This window comes from Perognathus longimembris, chromosome 6 (assembly GCF_023159225.1).
Source record: "Perognathus longimembris pacificus isolate PPM17 chromosome 6, ASM2315922v1, whole genome shotgun sequence".
NCBI lineage: Eukaryota > Metazoa > Chordata > Mammalia > Rodentia > Heteromyidae > Perognathus > Perognathus longimembris.
The window spans coordinates 27,048,349-27,072,482 of NC_063166.1; the positions used below are offsets into that span (position 1 = coordinate 27,048,349).

Genomic DNA, 24,134 nt, shown 5'->3' on the forward strand with positions numbered 1-24,134 from the left:
ATGTGCGTATGTGTATGTGTGTGTGTTTGCCAATACTGAGGCTTGAACTCAGGACCTCGTGCTCTTACTCAGCTTTCTCACACATGTCTGTCCTTCCACCATTTAAACCATATCTCTACTTTGAGCTTTTTTCTAGTAAACTGTAGATAAAAGTCTCATGGATTTGTCTGCCTAGGTTGGCTTTGAACTAAGATCCTCAGATTCCAGCCTCCTGAGTAGCTAGGATTATATGCACAATCCATCAGTACCTAGCATTGATAAGCCTTATAATCACATGACTTTATTATCAATCTTCCATACAGTTTTTGAGTTACCTATAATTTAGGCCTATGCACTCAATTGGAATCAAGCTTGATTTATGGAGGAGGAAGCTGCAGCACAGAGAGAACCCCAGTCACAGGCTACTGAGTAGAATCAGGACACAGAGAAAGACACAGACCTCTGCTCTGAGCTCCCTGCTGGGTCAGGTGAATTTTCCCTGGGGTGATACTGCCTTGGTGTCAGGTCTGCTTGTTGGATGAACTGGCTCAGATTCACCAAGGAGACCCTTTCTTTGCAATCACTAAAAGCATTACTGTTAAGGTATTTCTTGAAAAGCACTCTGGATTGTCATCCCAGGACTCCAGGGATTCTCTGAGGGACAGTGGGTGACTTCATCAGATTGCCCACCCCTAGGCCTTCTTCTCTCAGGTTCCACATGGGAGCATCCATAGGAGGAATGAATGGCTTCTCTAACTGTGCACTGGAGCCAGATGAAGGGAAGCGGGGCTTCCCTCTGGGAACAGTGGGCACCACAGTGATCAGTGAGGTGGAAGTGGAGCACAGGGATGGCAGAGGTGGGGGGGGCAGCCTGAAGAGCTCACAGGAGGCAACTGATAGCCTGGGGGTGCGGGTGGGAGCGAGCTGCTTCAGTGCCCACATTTCAGTCTTGGACCAAAACTGTGTATAAGGCTGTGTCAGATTGTTTTAGTTGCTTTTGTCAGTCTGAGACTTTCTACATCTTTTAGAAGCATAGGGGTAAAGAAGCCAGCTGTAAAATAGAAGAACCACTTTATGCAAAATCAGATACAGATAAATTAGATACACACACATCTCTGCACTAAACACAATTAGTCCAAAGACTATGAATAAAAGCAACACACACACACACACACACACACACACACACACACACACACACGGAACATGGGTTGGTGATTCGTATTCTGTCACCCACCAGCACTGGGACTTAGTCAAGTTACTTTCCTCATCTGGGAAAACACAGATGCCTCAGCCCAGCTACTGTGATTACACAGATGGGACCAGGCACCTCAATTGTGGTAAACAGCTATCTGGGTTATCCTTAGGCATAGCTAGGCTGAGGATCACTGGTGGTATATTTTAGAACCTATTATTATTAAAATGGCAGAGCTGGGACTAGTGATGCAAGCCTGTAACCCTAGCTACTCAGAAGGCAAGTGCAGAAAGATTAAGACTTCAAGGCCAGCTTGGGCAAAGTTATCAAGACCCTGTCTCAAAAAATCAAACATAGGGCTGGGGATATGGCCTAGTGGCAAGAGTGCTTGCCTCGTATACATGAGGCCCTGGGTTCAATTCCCCAGCACCACATATACAGAAAATGGCCAGAAGTGGCGCTGTGGCTCAAGTGGCAGAGTGCTAGCCTTGAGCAAAAAGAAGCCAGGGACAGTGCTCAGGCCCTGAGTCCAAGCCCCAGGACTGGCCAAAAAAAAAAAAAAAAAAAAAAAAATCAAACATAAACTGAAGAGCTGAGATAGAACAAGGAGTGATGTATACTAGACCTGGGGTTCACTTCTCAGTCCTCAAGAAGAAAAATAATAAAAAAGATTATATTCTAACTCTTTTTTCATAAATGAGGATGGACTGGGTGAAATGAGAGAGAAAAATAAATACCAGGCCATGTGCCCTCATCTATGGCTTAGTGAACAGAATTATAGACACATATGAATGAATTTGAAGTCATGGCAGGAAGGGCAGTGGTGTTGTTCATATAGAAGTCCAAAGGTAAAGGTGCATCGGGGGGAACACTGGGGTGGAGCTTGTCTGTGGAGCTTCAGGAGCTACACAGAATGGCATGAGATAGCATGGGGAGTGCACACAAGGGGTGGAAAGCGATTGGAAGAAGGGCACCAGGACCACATGGGAGGCTGAGATGTTCTGCCTGATCAGAGAAAAGTTTGGCAGTAAAGTGAGAAAAGTCTGGATAGGAGGAGAAAAGCACAGATTTTAAGCAAAACATCATTACAGATCTTCTAGGTGACATTCAGTCCCCAAATGGAAAGAGGTGTAGAGGAGCCTCCCATCACCTTCCATTGTTTGACATGGATCTGGGGGAGGAAAAACCTCCTAGCCAAGGCCCAGGGCAGAGATGGCATTTGCTTCTCCTACTTCTCCTCGCATTGCTAAAGACATGCTTTATAATTAGTATATTTGTATTTGTAACATATTTTCCGGGAGATAAGGGCATTGTAGAGAAGAAAGTGTATGACTGACACAAAAATAACTACTTCCTCACCAGTGGGGGAAATGACAGCTGTTAAAGCCCAGGATTGCTGCAAGGGGAAAAAAACCTGCAAGAGAGCTATATGAGCAACTTAGAAAGAAATCTATTAGTGATGAAGAGAAAGACCCAGAGTCCAACAAGCCTCCCATGCCCCTAGCTTTAAGAGTTAGAAACCCCATCTTAAGAGACTTCCGGGAAGACAGCAGAGGAGCTGCAGTGCACTAGCTCAGCTCCCTCCAGCATCGCAGTTTTCTCACCCCATAGAAACTTTTACACTAGAAAGACAACCAGCGTAAGTTGTAACAGTACAGGGATTCTGGCCAGGAAGGAAAAATCCGACTTTGCTCGTCTGAAAACACAGAAACCCTATCTTAAATCCCAAAATTTGGACTTGGTATTTGGGGCCCTACAACCCTGTCCACAAAAGAGAAAGCATTAATTCCCACCCTAAGGGGACCTTTCTGTGAGGCATATATGATAGGAAGTAGTATTTGGAAGGCCCCCACAGGAGCAGCGGTTAATGGGAAAAGGTTGCTAACCACATTTAGCTTGGAAAGATTTTGAACAGGATATTATGACCATGAGGGAGAAAGGGAAGTTAGGATTAATGGCAAAACGGTGAGATGCACAAATCTTTACTTGGGAGAGAATAAGGTGGTTTAAAAAGCCATGGTGCGGGGCTGGGGATATGGCCTAGTGGCAAGAGAGCTTGCCTTGTACACATGAGGCCCTGGGTTCAATTCCCCAGCACCACATATACAGAAAATGGCCAAAAGTGGCGCTGTGGCTCAAGTGGAAGAGTGCTAGCCTTGAGCAAAAGGAAGCCAGGAACAGTGCTCAGGCCCTGAGTTCAAGGCCCAGGACTGGCCAAAAAAAAAAAAGCCATGGTGCACAAATGACTTAACATGAAAAGAAAAAATGGGTAAACAGTTACAATAATGCTTAAAGAAGGAAATGTGTGCAAGAGAATATCCACAAAAAGGGTGTACTTATGCCTATTTTGAACCTGACAGTAAAGTGGTAATGGATTTTAAAGCACAATTACAAAAAAGAGAGCGGCCCTTTGAGATTTTACAATTACTAACCATGGTAAATATTTGGTTAACTTGGCAGTTGGTAGGATAAATAAAAAATAACGCAGAAACTGCAAGCTTTAAGATAAAGAGATGTCTCAAACCTCTGACCAAAGCTTTATTGTGGTTGAAAACCCAATAACTATAGACAGCTGAGAAATATGCAAACAATTGGTTAGAGTTTACTGAAAAGGGAAAAAACCTTGGAGTTATATGTAAAAGATACTTGCCTTAAATAAATAGATACTTTTATGTAACCATTTTCCTGCTTAAAAACAGTATAAATAAAGACCTCTGAGCTATTTGGGCCAGAGACTAACTCATCGCTTTTGACTCTGAGTCTCTCTCACTCCTGTGCCGACTCCACACTCCTTCTTGGTACCCTGTCGACTGCTGAAGCTGTTCTTTGGCAAAGGTGTGTTGCCATCCTGTACTTAGCCACATAAATGAAAGAATAGAATGTTTTCCCAGAGCTTCTCCAAACCACAGACATTGTGATAAGGATGTGGCTGCAGGAGGGCAGGCAGAACTCTGTGCTTGATGGTCCAAGACTGCAAGCTGTGAATAAAAATGTGGATAGTCTCAGGCCACCACTCAGCCTTCCAGTTCCTGGCTCTCCCACCACACTCAGGAGTAACAATGGGGCCACTGCTCGTGGTCAAAGGGATTGCAGACAACTAAGGGACAGTCCTTGCCCTCAAAGAGTCTATAGCTTCCGGACTCTGATCATCATCAAATAATATTGCCTAACATGTAATTACTAACTAAGATAAGTCTTCCCTTTTGGGAAGTGAGGTTTGAAATGGAGACAATGATAAGCAGTCATGCTATTACTATCACTGGGAGCCATGCTCCAGTCCAAATAAGTCCTCTTAAAAGGAAAGTACACGGTCCCATCACAGCAAATGATAAATGCCATTCCTTACTGGGGTGCCATGGGTTTTTCTGAAGATTATGGAACTGAGATATGGAAGATAAATATGTCTTTTTTTTCCAGCTAAGTGCTGTTTGGTAAAGCTGAGGAAACACTCCAGGACAGAAGAGCTGACCTGTGGCTCCTCCTGGGGGAAAGAAAGGTGGTATGGATGCTGTCACCACCCAAATGGAGAACATTTGTGAGGAGATTGGAGGGGTGGAGGTTGGGCTGTGCAAACCTTCACAGACCATGTTATTCTAAGCACAATGGAAAGAAATAATCAGATCTGAGCTTTAGACAGATAGACATTCACTTGAGTATGATGAGTGGACTGGAAAAAAAAAACAATTACTTGATCTGAGGTCACAGCAGACAAAGGACAATGGCAGCTTCGACGAAAGATGCATTCGTGATATACTAGGTGGTCACATCGCCGCTCATGGAAGGTAAGAACTGCACAAAGTGTGTGCATAAATGAGAGAGATCAAGGATGACTCCCTCACTCCTGTCTTGAATGAATGGAGGTGCTATCTGTGATGGGGTCGAGGGGAGGTACCCCAAGTGGGACTCAAACCCATGTCCCTCCAGAGTCCATCACACAGAAACAGTCTCAAGCAAAGATGGATTTATTGGGGAAGTAAAAAGTGAACTGACTGGCCAGGACCAGCACAGACTCAGGAGCTGAAACTACGACCCCTAACAGTCCTTGAGCTGTGGTTTATAAAGGTAAAAGCATAGCACAGGTTGATGCAGGGGGTAGAGCAATCAACAAACGAGTTAAGCAAGCTATTTACAGAAGCAGATTTTGCAGTCAGCTTGACCTAATATTTAACTTAATTTTAACAATTGCTACCATGTTTCCCTAATCAAGGTGGAGTCAGCTCTACTCCCTATAATACTCTTCATGACCAAGGCAGAAAATACAGGATGAGAATCAGGTTTGGATGAAGGGAGAATAAGCTCAAGGTTAGCCAGGTCCAAGCGGAGACAGCCAGCACAGGCTTGCAGTTGGATACCTCATCAAACAAGAAGGAGAAGTGTAGTAAGACTGCTGTGTGGCATATTATCCCAGACTCCTTTGCACACTAGTGCTTCTAGCATTTTTTCCATAGAAATGCTCCTTGTGGAAAAGGAAGAATGCCAGGGCCACAGAGGGTATGGCTCGAGTTGGTTGTCCCATTTCCTTGATGCTTTTATTTCAAAATTATGTTGAATTATGGTGAATAGGCTAGGGATGAAGCCCAGTGATAAAGCATTTGTCTCGCATATTTAAAGCTCTGGATTTGTTCCCCAGCATCACACACACACACACACACACACACACACACACACACACACACACACACACACACACACAGGTAAACTGCATATAACAATCATTTTATGTAGGAAAACATCCCTCCCTTCTCTACCATCCATTTCTGAGTTAAAGTGACAACCTTGGCCATGTCTGTGAGGACTTTTCCAGAGGTGATTAGAAGATCAGGAGGGCTCTGACCTAATCAATGGTTCATTGGTAGAGATTGGTTCACTGATGGTTTTCAAAATCTGAATAGACTACTGGGAGGTGGTAGGAACTGAAGGAGCCAACTAGTTGAGGGCATGACTTTGAAAGGAATATCCCATCCTGCCCCTGTCCTGTGTCTGCTAGGCTTTCTGGCTGCCATATTGAACAGCTTGCTCCATCCAACCCCTCTACCACCACTTCCTTGCTATGATAGACTAAGGCCTCTGAAACTGTGAGCTAAACTGAGTCTGCCATCCCTTCACATGTTCTCCCAGGGACTTAGTCACAGTGAGAGAAAATCTGACCAACATAACAAGGTATGTCTAAGGCCATGCTTCTAGTCTTACTTTCAGCTGTTCTTCCAAAGTGCTAAGCTTAACCAAGGCCAATGTCAAGCTCACCACTGCTCTGGAAACTGAAATTAAGTGAGCTGTCTGGTATAGGACACCTAGAACCATTGGACTTTGTTTACTACTTCAAATCACTGTCCTCAGATCTTAGCCTCTCAAGTAGCTGGGCATGAGCTACTAATGCCCAGTTTATTTTTAAGTTTATTGTACAGGTGATGTACAGAGGGGTTACAGTTATATAAGTAAGGCAATGAGTACATTTCTTGAAGGACATTCTCTTGTTTTTCTCCCACTTTTCCTCCCCTCCCACTTCTTCCCCTACACATTGTAAAGTTCATTTTCAACATAGTTTCTTGTGATTATAACTGTTGCATTGGTTCACCTTTTGTTCTTTGTCTCATCATTTTGTTATTACCATTCCCTTCACCAAATCAAATAAGCATATGTACAAGACACAGGGTACCAATATCAAAAGCAGTGACAACAGGGGATAAACCAAGGCAAAAAAAAAAACCCAACCAAAAACTTCATATAGTACATTAAAAACAATAACAACAAAACCCCTCATTTTCATATCTTGGAGTTTATTTTGATTAGCATCATTTTATATGGTCATATGAACATACCTATGGAGCTATTGTTATCCTCTGCTAAGACTATCAGACATATACTAATTATTACAAATGAGGAAGACTATGGAGCTTATGTTTCTTTTGGTGTGGCTTACTTCACTTAGTATGATTTTTCGAAGTGTTTCTATTTCCTTACAAATGGGGTGATGACATTCTTTTTGATGAAAGCATAGAATTCCATTGTATATATACCAAATTTTCTTGATTCATTCATCTATTGAGGGGCATCTGAGTTGGTTCCATACCCTAGCTATGGTAAATAATGCAGGGAGGCATTATTTTTATACAAAAGAAAAGTCAGTAAATACTGATTTTAAAATAAGAAAATGTATTTTAAAATGTGAGAGGTCATCTAATATTTTCCAATTGTGACAGAAAGGGGCAGTATAAAATCTAAGCAACCACTCATGGAATGCTTTGGTGTGAATTTTTTGGTTCAAAAACTGGACTGTGTCTCAGTATTCAAGAGGCAGAGGCAGGATGATCAACACTTCAACAAGAGGCAGGAGGATCAAAAGTTCAAGGCCAGCTTGGGCCACATTTTAAAATCTTAGCTCAAGAATTAAACAAACAAAAATTAAAACAAAAATCCTCTGGATTGTGGAGATGGTTTTACAATTCTAAAACTATGGATTTACTGAATTGTATACTTCCATTGGTTAATGTTATAGTTTGTGTATATATATATATATACACATATTTATGTGTATACACACACACACACATGATTTTCATAATACATACATAGCAGTGTCTCTGTGGGTTATACCTGTAACCATATCTCTTAGGAGGCTGAGTTCTCAGGAGCATGGTTCAAAGCCAGGCTGGGCAGAGAAATCTGTGAGACTCTTATTTCTAATTAATCACCCCCAAAAAGCCAGAATCACAGCTGTGGCTCAAATAGTAGAGTACTAGCTTTGAGATGTAAAAGCTCAGTGACAGCACCCAAGCCCTGAGTTTAAGCCCAGAATCAGAAGAAGGAAAAAAAAAAAAAGTCAGGTGCTGGTGGCTCCTGACTTATATCATAGCTACTCAAGAGGCTGAGATCCAGAGGATCTAGATTTAAGTCCAGACAGGGCAATATAGTCAGCAAAAAGCCATCCCAGAATTATATTTTAAGTAGTAGACTACTAGTTGAGCAAGCAATCTGAGCAAGTATGTGGCCCTGAGTTTAACCCTGCTACATAGCAAAAGCATTCGAAAAATGAAAATAGAAAGTCTAAGTACACCATTAAGAAATTAATATACTTTAGACCATAGAAAGTTAAGAGACCAATGTTAAGATAAAAGGATTAAAATATAGCATATAAAGGCAATTTTAAAAGTAAAGCCATATTCAAACCCCTCACACATCTAGTTAATCCATAGAACCCAAGTGAAAAAATCAAGACTACAATGATCAAAAGCAAACAAACACAAAAAAACTCATTAAATGCAGCTTAGATAGCAGCCAGTATAAATAAGTTCCTGATCTGTGGAAAGACCTTAAGTGTCCAGGTGCAGTTCATATGCACCCCTGTCAAAGTTTCCTGATGTCACTGTAGCAACTGACACATCCAAACAGGAAGAGGAACCTGTAAATTTGTGAAGACTACACTTCTAGAAACATCCAGCTTGCGATTCTAAACCACAGAGGAGGCATCTGAAGAGGTAAAGGAAAGAAAAAGAAACAAATTTCGATTTGCACTTACATGCTGACAGCAAATTAAGTTGGGTCAATCCAGACACACAAGTCAAGGCTATACATATCCCTCGTCTGCTGTACAAGAGTGGGAGGATTTCTCAATTACTGTATCAAAAAGGCCCCAGATGGCCCTTTTGCCCGTCTCACCATCAGACTGCCTGAATATAAGAACTGGGCCTAGTTATTCTTGCATTTTTACCACTGAGCTTCTACTGGGCATCTTTAATCTGTAATTCTGATGCCTGGATCTCTTGAGGCCTTGCTCAATCTGGAAGAATTGCTTCCAGAGACAGGAGAAGACTTGCCCACCAGTGAGCATGCTTTTTGTAGGCAAACCAGGGCAACTCAGAGTCCAGGATACCAGCTACCTCTTTATCTACCCAAATCACCGAAGGCCAGGTATCTGACAACCAGAGACAACCTCCAAGCTGCAGAGCCCACTGAAGTATTCACATTAACCAGTCAGACATCTGTCTGTCTAGCCACTCATTTTCATGGGAACCACAGTTAGAACTCCCCTGTCCAGAAGCCCTCCTCCTTCCCGTGCCTCCTGACCAACCCTGAGGTTTCCTTGTGTGGCCCTGGTGGTGGACCTTTCTCTTGCCATCTGGGAATATAAACAACTGTTTTGCTTTTTAAAGGCACTGCTCCTCGGTTCTTGGCTTTACCAGACCTGAATAATATTAAAGCTTAAATTTACCCACTTCATTAGGAGGCAGAATCTGAGAGGATTGTGATTTGAGGACAGACTTGGCAAAAAAAAAGAAAGAAAAAGAAGAAGAAAAAAAAAAAGAGCAAAGCTCTACCTCAACAGATATGCCAGATATGGTGGTACACAACTCTGATTCCAGCTACTTGAGAGGCATAGGTAGGAAGACCGTGGTCCCAGGCTGCCTCAGCCAAAACTACAAGAACCTATCTGAATTGTAACTAAAACAGAGAACTCAGTGTGGCTCAATTGGTAGAACTCCTGCCTAGTAAGCATGAGGCTCTGAGTTCAAACCTCATTCTGAAGGGGACAGAAATTTGAAAGAGAGAAAAGCAAATGAGAAAAGAAGTGTGTAGTAATTTACTGAATACTCTTCTACCTTTCAATCCTTTAAAACAGTCAACTTACAACTAGACTCTATAGCGTTCATCTTTTAAACCCTACAACTTCAGTGAAAGGAAAAATTAGGATAGAAATCTACAAGTGACAAGTTAACAAGTGAAGTAAACTTCTAGAATCTAGAACATGTCTTCCCTTGTCATCTGCCTTCATAAATAATGGGGGTTGTTAATATACAGCCATAGGCAAGGATAACCACTAACCAGACAATCAACCTAAATGTTAGTCTGATGCAATGAGAAAGGCAGGTGCAATGGCACACACCTGTAGTTTTAGTACTCAGAAATGACACAGGAAGTATCATGAACTTGAGCTCAGCCTGGGTTATATAATTTCACCCTGACATGGAGTGAAAATGGTGAAAGGGGGAGACACAGATCAAGATGCATTGTATTCACAAACTGCTTTGTTAAATGGCACATGCTCCCTCCACAGTTCAACACATATCCTACAAAATTAAGAAAAGTGAGGAGAAGGATAGTTTGGGAGGGATGGGTGAGGATGTTGAAAGGGGTGATACTGGTCTGTATTCATAAGCTACTTTATTGAATGGTACTCCTTTACACAACTACTTAAGATAATATAATTTTTTTTAAAAAAAGCTAGGATAGGATTACAATAAAAACCAGAGTAGTGGTTACCTCCAGGAGGGGAAGTGACTTGAAACAGGGACATTAGGGGCTTATGGGTGCTGCCAATATGTCCTTTTTTCACTTACGGTTGTGGTTCCACCAGTATTTACTTCATAACCACGAGACAAACTGCATGTGGATACTGATCCCAGTTTTTCAACTCATGCTCATTTTCCTACACAAAAACATTCAAATAATATTTGTGTTTATTCTGCTTCTCTTTGTACTATTGGAATAGTCTCTGAAGGGGATAAACAGCTTAGCCACTGAATAAGGAAATGGTGCAGGTGGCTGGAGAAGTAATTCCCATTGATGGCACACAGGTTGGTCAGAAGTCAATAAACACACAGCCCATCTTTTCTTGGCCATTTCTTCAAGTAGGTCAGACAAGTACAGGAGGGTTGCAATTAACATTTACTTAGTCATTTCCAAAACTTATAGAGAGCAATACTTTTGGGATAAAAATGTGAGTAGAAAGTTTTAAAAGTAATATTACTGAGTAAGAATTTTAAATTTGGAGAACAGATGGGGAGACTGATGAAAGGGGTGACAGTGATCAAGATACATTGTACTCATAAACTGATATGTTGAGTTAAAACCCCTTTGTACAACTACTAGAGAGTAATAATAATAACAGTATTATGAATTTGGAAAATAGGATGATTTTAGGAATTCATCCTAAGGCCACATGTCAGAAGTGAACCTTGACAGTGCACAACTCACACATTCTGTTTTTGTTTTCTCTATTCTAATCTGCACAGAAAACTTCAAATCAAATGCCAACAGAATATACATCATTTGCCTTTTCCAAGATCTATGAGGTATAAGAGAAATAATTCCTTCTCCATTTATTGGCCCCCAGTTACAGGAACATGATAGAACATGCTTAATAAAAGAAAGACCTGAAAAATAATTTATGTGAAGCCTCATTTAAAACCTTCACTTTGTTGTCATTTCTCCTAATGGATTTTTTTTTTCTCTGTGAAACATGAAACAGGTGACCCTGTGGTGATGAAGGATGTAATGAGGTGAGAATGTTGATGTTACAGACAAAGACTCCATGCTTGGGGGCCTTGCTTCTATTACTTGTAACAGTGTAATAATGGCATGTGTGTGTGTGTGTGTGTGTGTGTGTGTGTGTGTGTGTGTGTGTTTGTTCTCAGAGCCATAGTTCCCATTTCTATCATGTTCTCTGCTGCCTCTAACACTCCCCACCCACTAGGAATAAAAATAAAATTCATTAATTTAAGACTACATAAGTGAGTTTATCCTTCCAAATGCAGCCGGCATAATGGTGTACTGTGTTTCATTCCAGACACCCAGTTGGTATTGATCGCCTTGTGATAGACACGTACTGCCTCAAGTTCTAAAGAATGGAAATCTGAAATTCTGCCCAGAACAGATTAATAGCCCAGCTACCACCTGTTGCCTAAAAGATAATCAGGCTCTTGTTTGATGGGTTTTGTGGTGCTGAATTCATGGACTTGTTTGTTCATAAACTTGCTTGCTTGCTTGTTCTGCTCCCTGCTCACGCTCAGAGCAACCATGCTGCACTACAGTCTAGAAGACAATATTAATAATTTTAGGGATTTAAAAAAAATCTTGCTTCTTTGACTCTATGGAGACAGAAAGATAGCAGCATAGGACTGAGGGGTTTGTTTGGTGCTGGAGATGGGGCCTGGGGCATTGTGCGTGCTAAGTATGTACCTCTAATATTGAGCCACAATTCCAACCCAGATTGAATATTTCTATTCTTACTATGTACATTAATAGATAAAGTCTGTTAATAATTGTGTACCATCATTTAAAAAATTCATTAGGTACACTTATAGTCACGTCATATATCATGTCAATACATAAATAGATACTTTGCTCTCCCCCAAGGGCTGTTTTATATGAAGATTTCAGTTCATTCCATCATCGCCATGCATTAGGAACCATATTCTATGTGCTTACAATAACTCCAGAGGTTGGCACTACTATCCACCCTAACCTGACAGAGTGATATTGCATGAAGCAATTTCCCCAGAGTACAGAGTTAGATGTGACTCGAGCTGTTTGACCCCCAAGCATGACCATACAAGAACAGATAGAGTGCTTTTTTCTCAAGGGTAGTGCTCTACCACTTGAGCCACAGTTCTGTTTCTGGCTTCTTCTTATTTTTTATTTATTTTTATTTATTCATTTTTTGGAGATGAATCCCCCAGACTTCCCTGCCTGTTTGGCTTCGAACCACGATCCTCAGATCTCAGGCTTATTTGCTCACGGCTGGTAAACCAGGCCTCCAATCCAGCTTTTTGAGGGTTACTTTGGAGATTGGAGAAGAGGAAGTCCACACAGATTTTTCTGCCCAGGTTGGCTTCAAACAGATCCTTAAAACCTCTATAGTAACTAGTATTACATGCCTGAGCTGCTGACTCTGGCTTAATCTTTAAATAACTTATTAGTTTTTCTTTCTTTATTAGCACTATAGGGAAAGGGCTATAGGCTAGATTGTCAAGTATCAAATTGAGAAGAATAAATTACTGTCCTCCTTAAAGTGAAATTTTTGACTATTTCACAATTCCTACATATGAGTGGAGTTCATTTGCTTATTTATTTCTTAGCAGTTACCTTATATTAGAGTTCAGAAGTTCATTCTTATTTCTATGTTGCTTAAATCTTAAATGGAATTAGACTAATATTAAATTTTTATCTGCATCTGAGTTGATCTAAGTTTTTTCCTTTTCTTGTGATGGTAGTATTAGTAACAGTGATTTTGATAATTAAACCAACTCTTCATTCCCAAGAAAAATGTAACTTATCTGTGATATGTTATCCTTTTCAATATATTATTGAATTTAATTTTCTAGGATTGAATATGTAACTTTTATGTTTATATTGTAGATATCAGCCTATAAGTTTCCTGTGATATCATGTTGCAATATCAAGACTTTTAAAACAAGTGATGAATTCCTTTTTATACTTTTGGAACCAGTTTGTACAAAATGGATACTGTTTATTTACTGTACATGAAAGAGTTGATTTGTGAAGCTATCTGGGCCATCTTTGGGGTCCCTTTGGGGGAAGTTTTAAAGTCATTAGTAGAATTTGTTCAGTAGAACAATAGTCATCCTATTTCATTTTCTATTTCAACTTAAAAATGTTTTTAACTGTATTTTAACTAAATAACAGAATTTTCCAAATTTGAGAAAACGCCAGGTAATTTAAGGAGGTCTCTTCCTGTTCTTATGCTATACATATTTTTTGTTGTTCTGTTTTGGCCTTCTCTTACATGATCAAGTGCTTCGGTCAGAAACAGAGTGTGAGGCTGGCTGGACCTCACTGATGCACCCATCAGTTAGTGATAAAAACAGTGGCCAAATATGCATTACCTTCAAGTTGGAGAACTGAATTGCTAATGTTTATTATGCAGGTACCTTTGGTACCTGCATACCACTCATGCAAAAGAAAATCTCAGGATATTTAAATGGCAGGTTTGTGAATCCAACATTTATCCTAATTGCAATGGGACAATTGGAAAAAAGATAAGCACTGCAAAGGAAGCAGGAATCTACAATGCTTGGGACAGAGAAGGAAGTCTAAGAGAACAGAGCTGTTCACAACTTCCTCTAGAAGGCAGCTGGTGTTACATTGTTCTCTTAAACAATTACTGAGACCTGGCAGCTAGTTTATGGTGATCATGATGTCTGAGCTTTGTCATGGATATTTCTGGGCTGCTTTTGAAGTAAATATAGCATGCATGGTGGATTCCAATAAATATGCAATCCTGAATTTGCAAATAAGAATCACAGAGGTCATTTTCTCTCTTTTGCCTGCAATGAGTTTTATGACTTCACAAATGGTACTTTTTTATCCCCTCATGGTCCAGCGAAGTTTCCTAGTTCTAGAGATGTACTTCCCTTGATTTTAGCTGGGTTGATTGGAGCAAAGATCTGGGCTGTGGTGGTGGAATGGAATTCAGATTCAGATTCTTAGAGTAACCTCCGCTGGTGTGAGTGGGGGAATAAGGTATTTGCTGATTTTGGGGGTGTGCAAAGCAAATGCAAACCCTCACTCCATTGTTCTCTTTTTGGCAAACTCATCAAAGGAACTGGTGCTGACTCTCCTTCATGAGGTTAATAGGAAATCTTGCCTGAGGTTACATTACAGTATAATACAGGCCCATGTGATGAAAACAGATCTAGCCACTTGATTTGATTTTTTTTTTTTTTGTCATCACCTGGAAGAGATAACTGGGGAAACTAATTGCTGTGTGACTGTGAAGATGGAGGCTAGGGTCACCTGGACTCCATTATACATTACATTAACATTATTAGAGTGGTACCACCATAGCTAAGTTATGTTTTGTTATTTAAAAAATACAACATAAACTTAGAACATAAAACTTCTGAACATTTGTGATATAGCTCAGTAGTGTTAAATATATTCGTAGGTTTGTGTAACCATCTCTGGAACTTTTTACAAGTTGAAAAACTCAAATGCTGTACCACCAAACAATAAACTCTCTACTACCCCTTTCCCCTCCCCCACCAACTATCACTCTACTTCATGTCTCTATGAATTTGATTACTTTAGGAACTAGATGTGAGTGGACATGTATTATTTGTCTTTTTATGACTAATTTATTTCACTTTGTATAATATCCTAGAGATTTACCCATGATGTACAGTGTATCACATTTTCAATGTTTTTTAAATTAATTTAATTAATTTGTGTGCCAATAGAGGGCTTGAAGTCTGGGCTCATGTTTTACTTTTTTCACTCAGGGCTGGCCGGCACTCTACAACTTGAGCCATACCTTCACCTCCAGGTTTCTGCTGTGTAACTGGAGATAAAGACCCTTATGGACTTTTCTGTCCTGGGCTAGCTTCAAACTTTTATCCTCAGATCTCAGCCTCCTTGATAGCTAAGATTTCAGATGTGAGGCACCAGTGCCTGGCTTCACTCTGTTTTTGTTGTTTTGTTTTTTCCATTATGGGGCTTGAACTCAGGGCCTGGGTGCTGTACCTGAACCTCTTTGTGCTCAAGGCTAACATTCTACCAGTTGGGCCACAATGACATTTTTGGGTTTTTGAGTGGTTGATTGGAGATAAGAGTCTCATGGGGACTTTTCTGTCCAAGCTGGTTTCAAACCATGACCCTCAGGTCTCAGCCTCCTAAGTAGCTAGCATTGCAGGCGTGAGCTGGTGCCTGGCCACGCTGTTTTTTTTATTTATTTATTTTTATTTTTTTATTTTTGGCCAGTCCTGGGCCTTGGACTCAGGGCCTGAGCACTGTCCCTGGCTTCTTCCCGCTCAAGGCTAGCACTCTGCCACTTGAGCCACAGCGCCGCTTCTGGCCGTTTTCTGTATATGTGGTGCTGGGGAATCGAACCTAGGGCCTCGTGTATCCGAGGCAGGCACTCTTGCCACTAGGCTATATCCCCAGCCCTGGCCACTCTGTTTTTAAGGCTGAATTATAGTCTATTGTATTACTTGCTACTGTCTCTTTACCCACTCTTTACCTGTGGATGGATGTACTTGGATTGCCTTCATTTCTTGGCTCCCGTGAATAATGTTATGAAGATGTGTTTGCAACTTTTTTGAGATTCTGCTTTCAGTTCTTTTAGATATATATCCAGAGCAGAATCACTGAATTGCATGAAAATTTTATTTTTACTTTTTTTTTTTTTGTAGGCAGGCACTTTCCCATTGGGCCATGAACCCTGTCCTTTTGCTTTTAGTTTATTTTTCAGATAAACTCTAACATTGCCTGGCTCATCTTGATCATGATCAAGATCATGATCTTCCCATCTGTGCCTCTCAAATAGCTGGAATTATAGGCATGCACCACCATGCCCGATTATTTTCACGGTTTTGAGGAACCGACATATGGTTTGATAGAGCATGGGACCATTGCACATTTGCACCAACAGCATATAATGATCCCATTTTCTCCACATCCTCACCAATATTTGTTATTTACTTATTTTAACCACCCTACTGAGAATACAATGATCTCCATAATTTTAACATGTTGAATGAAACTCAGTGAGGAAAATTAGGAGAATCTGGAACTCTAGTTTTTGGTTGTGAGCTTGAATAGTTTTTCAGAAGTTGCTATTTTCTCACCCCAGGCCATGTAGACAATATCACAAACTAAAGTCATCCTTACACCCTTTGGGATGAGATTTTTATATTTTCATAGAGACAAAATAGGCACAAGTTTCATGGAAATAATAAGTAAAAAGGAAAGGCACTATCCTTAGAGAAAGAAATGTTTTCTTATTAGTTTCAAAGTTAGGCCTTACCCACAAATTTCTTTAAAATTAATTGACAGTAGTTTTACTGCATAAACATGCATTTTTCTCCACTGTGTGTAATGAAAGTCTTTTTAATTATGTGAATCTATCAAGCTTTCTATTTTATGAAGAAACCTGGTTAGCTGGCATGGCTTGGATCTCCTTTGAGCTTCATTGGGGCTTAAAAGATTGATATTGTTTCGAATCCAACTCCTAAAATAAAAGGGTTTTTTAAATACAAAGATAAATATAAGGATTCTGTAAGCTTTCTAGTACTATGATTCAAATAGACAGAGAAGGATTAGTTGGGTGCTAGTGGCTCTTGCCTGTAATCTTAGCTACACAGGTGGCAAGACCTGAGGATCATGATTCAAAATCAGCCCAAGCTGAAGAGTCACAAGACTCTTCTCTCCACTTAACCAGCAAAAAAGCAGGAAATGGAGGGAGCTGTGGCTCAAGTGGTAGAGTGCCAGCCTTAAGTGAGAAAGAGTATAAGGCCCTCAGTTCAAGCCCTAGTACCAACATACACAAAAAGTATAACTTGACAAAATAACTAAAATGATGAGTTTGTGAACAAGGAAAGTAGGTGTTGGCAAAACTCTGTAGATGTCCAGCTAGCCAATCCTTTTGGTATAACAGGCCATATGGTCTCTGTGGAAGCTACTCGAATCACCTATATCAGCCACAGACAGTACATAAATGTCCCAGCTCTTTCCTAGTTCTAGAGATGCACAAGATAAAAGTGAAGCAAAAACAAGCAGAGGGATGGGCTTGGCCAATTGGTCACAGTTCGCTACTTATTGCAGAAGACTCGAAAGAAAAACATTTAAAATTACAGTTGGTGGTGGTATTTGGGTTTTGTTTTTTGTTTTCTGCTTTTCGGCGAGGGGAAAGTGGGCATGCAGAAAGGGAGGGAGGGAAGGAGGGTAAACAAATGCCATCATAGTATTCAGTACACACTATGTGGAAAATATATGCAACTTGTGGGGAGGGAAAGGAGAGGGAAACTGGGAGAAAGAGAAGGAAGGAGTGACATTGTCCAAAAGAGAAATGTATGTATTACCTGAATTGTGAAACTGTAATCTGTACAAGACCTTTATAATAATGAAATTATATTAAAAGTTAGAGCTTTCTCTTAAGCAGAGAGAGGTGCAAGCCTTTGAATTCTGTAGCAAAAAAAAAAGACAAATAGCAAAATACATATTTTATGTGATTTCTTAAAAAAAAAAACTAAGCAGAAGGCAAGCATGGTGTTCCATGCCTGTAATCTTAGCACTCAAGACGCTGAGGTAGGAGAAAATTGACATTAAGGCTAGTTTGGGTTGCATAGAGAGACTCTGTAAAAAAAAAAAAAGTCCTCTAAAAAAACAGATGAATGAATAAAACTATGTATAAAACTGGCTTTCATATAAAAGGAAAACGAATCTCATGGCTTCTGTCATCATGTCCAAGCTTCAGAAAGACAATGACAGCCTTAGAGATGACCACAGTGGGTGAGGATGGCAGGTAGAGGCATTGGGCAGAAATTACAGGAGGAAAATATTGTCAAAAAATGCCTGAGCCTTGAAGATAGTATGTGCTAAAAAATTAAAAGAAGACAAAACTTGAAAGAATGAATAAAACACAGTTAACTTATTTAAAATCGGCATAGTGATTTGACACACAGCACATAGCTGAGGTCTAGCTTTATGACATTCAAGGCTAGAGCATTCCACAAAAGAAATACTACTTAACCACTTCATATAACTATTGTGAAATTATTGTGTGGGGTGAAGGAGAGTGTAACTACACTATGGAAACTGCCTCGCATGATAGAATTAGTGTGAACAACCCACTATGATGGGGTTCATTTACTCTATTATCAAGATAAATATAATCTTTCCATTTTCCAAACGTTTATTTTATAGGTACTCTCATTTTTTAATTTATGTAGATGAGAAAAGGCATATTAAATTTGGAAATATAGAAATCACATTAAAAACCCAGTATGAACAAGGAGTAAACTAATGTAGCAATGGTACTCACTGGACACAATGTTGAAAATGAACTATATAACTTGTATGTTGGGAATGGGAGGGAAAAACAGAGAGAGCTAAGGAAGGGGTGACATTGTCCAAAAAGAAATAGCCTTCACGGGCTGGGGATATGGCCTAGTGGCAAGAGTGCTTGCCTTGTATACATGAAGCCCTGGGTTCGATTCCCCAGCACCACATATACAGAAAACGGCCAGAAGTGGCTCTGTGGCTCAAGTGGCAGAGTGCTAGCCTTGAGCAAAAAAAAGAAGCCAGGGACAGTGCTCAGGCCCTGAGTTCAAGGCCCAGGACTGGAAAAAAAATAGTCTTCACTCGACTTACGTAACTGTAACCCCTCGGTATATCACCTTTATAATAGTAATAATTTTTTTTTGTCAGTCATGGGTCTTGAACTCTGTGCCTGGGTATTGTCCCTGAGTTGTCCAGCTCAAGGCTAGTGCTCTACCACTTGAGCCACAGCACCACTTAACAATAAAAAGTTTTAAAAAACATAATATAAAGATTTTATTTGTTGGCCTATACTCTGAACTCAGGCAACAACAAATGCTGGAGGGGATGCAGGGAAAGAGGAACCCTTCTCCACTGTTGGTGGGAGTGCAAATTAGTAAAACCATGTTGGAGAACAATGTGGGGGTTCCTCAAAAAGCTCAGCATAGACATACCCTATGACCCAGCCATACCACTCCTAGGCATCTATCCTGAACAACAGGTCTAAGGATACCAAAAAGACATTTGCACATCCATGTTTATCATTGCACAATTCACAATAGCCAAAATATGGAAACAACCCAGATGCCCCACTACAGATGAATGGATCCAAAAAATGTGGTACCTGTACACAATGGAATACTACATAGCAATTAGAAATGATAAAATATTGGTATTCACAGGGAAATGGTCAGAACTTGAACAAATAATGTTGAGCGAGACAAGCCTAGAACACAGAAAACAAAGGGGCATGTTCTCTTTGATATAGGACTGTTAAGGTGGGGGGAGGGGGAGACAGTAGAGACCAGGTCTGCGAAACAAAATACTTCTTGTCAAATGGTATTTCCACAGGTTTGGGTCAGCGACTTTACATTATGTATCTAAAACCAAACAACTACTAAACATAAAAAGGTCTAAAATAGACCTCTCAGTGGATCACAATAGCTCAACAGATATGTATATAAGATCATATAAGACAAGGATAAGCAAACTCTATTGTTGACGTTATATTTAAAGTTCTAGGTGAATTTCCTTTGGCGTAGGCCACGTGGCTACTGTATAGTTTTTGGTACACTATGTATTGTATATATGCCTACCTGATCTAGGGAAGGGAAAGAAAATCGAAGGTGTAAGATATCACAAGAAATGTACTCACTGCCCTATTATGTAACTGTACCCTTTTTGTACAACACCTTGTCAACAAAATTTAATTAATAAAAAAAGATTTTATTTGTGAAAACTGCTAACACCTGACTTTGAGAAAATATAGAATTTCTTCTGTTACAGAGACTCCAAATATAAAAAACAAATTTGTAAAGAAAAAAAAAAAAGGTCCCAGGCTATGTCTCAGCTCAGACTAGGAAGTGGGAATTTGACAGGACTAGTTTTGGCCAAATCCCCAGCAAGGCTTTGTTCATTCTGGAGGTTCCTAAAGGTTATGTAAAAATACACCTGTGCAGAATAGCAGCTTGGATGAATTTTCTAATGAGCTTATTAAACTACTTTCAAGCCTTGCATTGTTGGTTTATGAGAAAGTTCAGCTAAAATCCTAATTTGCCTCTATGGAATTGCAAAAAAAAAGTTTACATTGGGCTCATGGTTGCTTAGCAAAAAATATGCAAGACAAAGAAAAAGCCCAGATTGTGTGGCCAAGGGAAGAAAAGATCTTCCACATTGTGTCTATTTTTATTTTCCCAGTTGAGAGACACCACTGGAATAGTGATCCACTTAAATTAGATAATCAAATTGGAATTCCATTGATAGCTTATACTATTGTATTTTATTATTAAAAAATCTTTGTTAAACAGAAGGATTACAGTTACATATGTCAGGCACTCTTCCTACTAGTTTTTCCCTCCCACCCTCACCCACAAGTTGTATAGTTCATTTTCAACATGGTGAACTAAATTGTATTTTCAGTTAGAAGGATGTCACCATTTACCAATTATTTGAAACAAAGGTGTGGCTCAAGTGGTAGAATACTTGCCAGCAAGGCCCTGATTTCAGTTGTCAGGATTAAAAAGAAATCCCTCTCCATTCCAAGAAATTAAGGATTTATATATATCAACTGTGGGAGGTAGAGACTGAGGGAAATCTATGCAAACCAATCCTGGCTTGTCATTTCTCCACTCAATGAACTACAGTTGCTCAACAGAATAATATTTCAGAGCACAGGAAACATGGCACTACATAGAGAGGATTTCTAATTTAAATTTGTTAATGCAGCACGACATATACATGGGTTTTTAGGAATGTCTTTCTTTCTTTCTTTCTTTCTTGGGAGAAACCAGAGGCCAAGAACTAGGAGAAGAATTCTGCAGTGCTGTTTAGAGGCTTTGTTCCACCCAAGGCAGCAGCAAAAGCCACTTAATGGTAAAGGAGAACAGCCTCAAATAGTTGCAGGGCTTGGAAGAGAAAATGAAGTAACAGGAAAAACAATGTAATAGAAAGACTGCCACTGTGTTTGTAAGCTAAGACCTTGAAGTATGAGTACACAGTAGAAGAGGAACAAGTGACCACTTGCATTTGGGAACTTTGGGCTTAGTCACAATGTTTATGTCCTTTCCAAATGCACAGGTTACCAAAGGGAAATCCAGTCCCTGGTGATAGCATTTGGAAAAGGGATGTCAGTAGGGTCAGATGAAGTCAATGGTATTTGGAGCTAGGGCCTGTGGGAAGCCATTAGAGTTAGAGGAGACCTTGAGGGTGAGGCCTTTTTGAGGGCATTAGAGGGTGCCTAAGAACAAGAGAGACATGAGCTAGCACACCCTCTCTATTTCATCACGTGACACCCTCCTGCTGGTTACTATGCAGCCAGAATAAAGCCCCTTATTTATTCATGTTAGGTGGATGCAAATGCTGCATTTATGGACTTGCCAGCCTCTGAGACTGAGTCAAATAAATATTCTTTATAAATTATTCGATCTCAGGTATTTTAGTTACAGCAACAGAAAATGGAATAAGACATATCATATTGATAATAGAATGAGGAATGTAATATACAGGTGAGATCATATAAGAAACCTCTGATGAAAATACTGAAACTGGCCATACCTGGCTAGCAACTCCTTAAATAGCCAAGTATTCAAACTATGGTCCATGAAAAGCCTGCAGAATGCACTCAAGGATGGTTTGGAGGTGACTTTTCAAAAATGGACATGAGCAGAAGCAGCCAACTCTTCATTGGTCAATGACCTTTGACATCAACAAGCTCAAAAGCCCTGGAGTAGATTAGGACAACTCTTCCCCAAAAGAAACACACAGCTTGGGAGGAGCCACGAGGACCATTTACACCTGCACCAAGGAACCTTAAAAGCCCCCCTTTCTCCATCTAGTCAATGAGCAGCTTCCTCCTCTCTCCCAACTGACTGAAGAAACAGACATGAGGACGCCGCCCCCTCAGCTTAAAAAATTTCCTAGCCTGCCTGCTTGCCAGTCGATCATGCAAGACCTTTTTGTTTTTCCAAATCCTAGTATGGTAAATTGGCTTTGATGTGTGTCAGGCACCGAGCTCTCGCTGAGAAACAGCACTGCTATTCCCACTTCATAGATGAGAAAACTGAAGCACAAGTGCTGAAATACATTCCCCAGGGCCACCAGCTGCTCAGGGAACAGGAATGGGAGTTGAACCCAGGTAGCCTGGCTTTAGAGTCCATCTCTCCAGCCAGACCTTTTCTAGGTGCTTCTAATCTCAATCCACCCAGCATTCTGGAGGAATTCTCTAATGCCCAGGCTTTCTGTGCTGGCACTGCTTCCCTCAACTAAAATAACCCCACCCATCTTGAGCTAGCAAATATTCTCCCTCCCGGCCTCTCATAACCCCACAGAACACCCTCCTCCATATCAAGAGCACCCACACCTTCATTATGTGCTTTACTCTCCTACACTGCTGATCCCTAGCAAACAAGGGAAGTGCTATCTTGGCACTGACTCACTGGCCTTGGACTGTCACCCTGGAGAAACAGAATGGCCACTCTAAATCTTTTGTGCTTTCCCACACTTGTGTGTAGTGCCAGACAGAGCCTTCAGTAGACTGCATATTATCATAATCAAGCAGAGAAGGCCTGCATAAGTTGGAAAGGTGCAGAAGGGTCAGCCACAGGTCCGGGAGATTGCATCTCTGTCTTGGGATCTGGGAGGTTGAAAGAAACCTATGGGCAGGCTGACAGCAGTCAGACATCTGGGTGATAAAAAAAGAACTCTATCATGAAGGAGAGATTGGCCAGGGGTGCTGGCCCCTTCCTTAGGGGAAGACTATCTATCTTTGCTTCTGCGTGCTGTCTATCTATCTATCTATCTATCTATCTATCTATCTATCTATCTATCTATCTATCTATCTATCTATCTATCTATCTATCTTTGCTTCCCGCGCACGCGCGCGCGCACACACACACAATGTTTATCTTGGCTTCTGGTAGTTTAAAATTTGGAAGATTTAAAGACTATTCCATCCTGTAGATCTTCATCAAGGCAAAGGAACCCCAGGAGAAAGTCTGTCTGGGTCTTGTTGTTATTGTTCTTTCCTTTTGTTTTTGTATCCCAGAGCCCTCAGGGGTGTAACTATATAGTTTCAATGCTCTGAAATCCTTTGACAACAGACCAAATTAGAAATTTATACCCAGGTAAAAAATGATGGAATCTGCATTTTGACTGAAACCATTTCCCTCCCAGCCCTTCGGTCACTAGTGTGGGTGACATGCTGTCCATACTGAAACAGCCAGTCTCCTTGATCACTGGCAGAAGTTTGAATTGTCACCAGCAACTAAGGAAACTGCCTCTGGAATTTCTAAGAGCTTTGGCAGGGGCTCCTACGGATACTTCATTTTTTTTTAAAGCAGGTTTTCTTTTCTCTGCTATGCTTTTTTTTTTTTTTTTTTTTTTGGCCAGTCCTGGGCCTTGAACTCAGGGCATGAGCACTGTCCCTGGCTTCTTTTTGCTCAAGGCTAGCACTCTGCCACTTGAGCCACAGCGCCACTTCTGGCCGTTTTCTGTATATGTGGTGCTGGGGAGTTGAACCCAGGGCCTCTTGTATACAAGGCAAGCACTCTCGCCACTAGGCCATATCCCCAGCCCCTCTGCTATGCTTTTTTAAAAAAGGAACAAAAACAAAAAAATCATTGAGCTTGTAATAAAATTCTAGGAATCTTTTCCCCCCTCTGGCTTTTCTCCCCTTTTGGCTCTCCATATC

General features: G+C 40.6%; 1 protein-coding gene across 11 annotated transcripts in view; it reads right to left on the reverse strand.

Annotated features, from left to right (window-relative positions):
* Phactr1 (phosphatase and actin regulator 1) overlaps positions 1–24,134 on the reverse strand; it is a 432,942-nt gene that overhangs the window by 93,619 nt on the left and 315,189 nt on the right. The window lies entirely within an intron of this gene.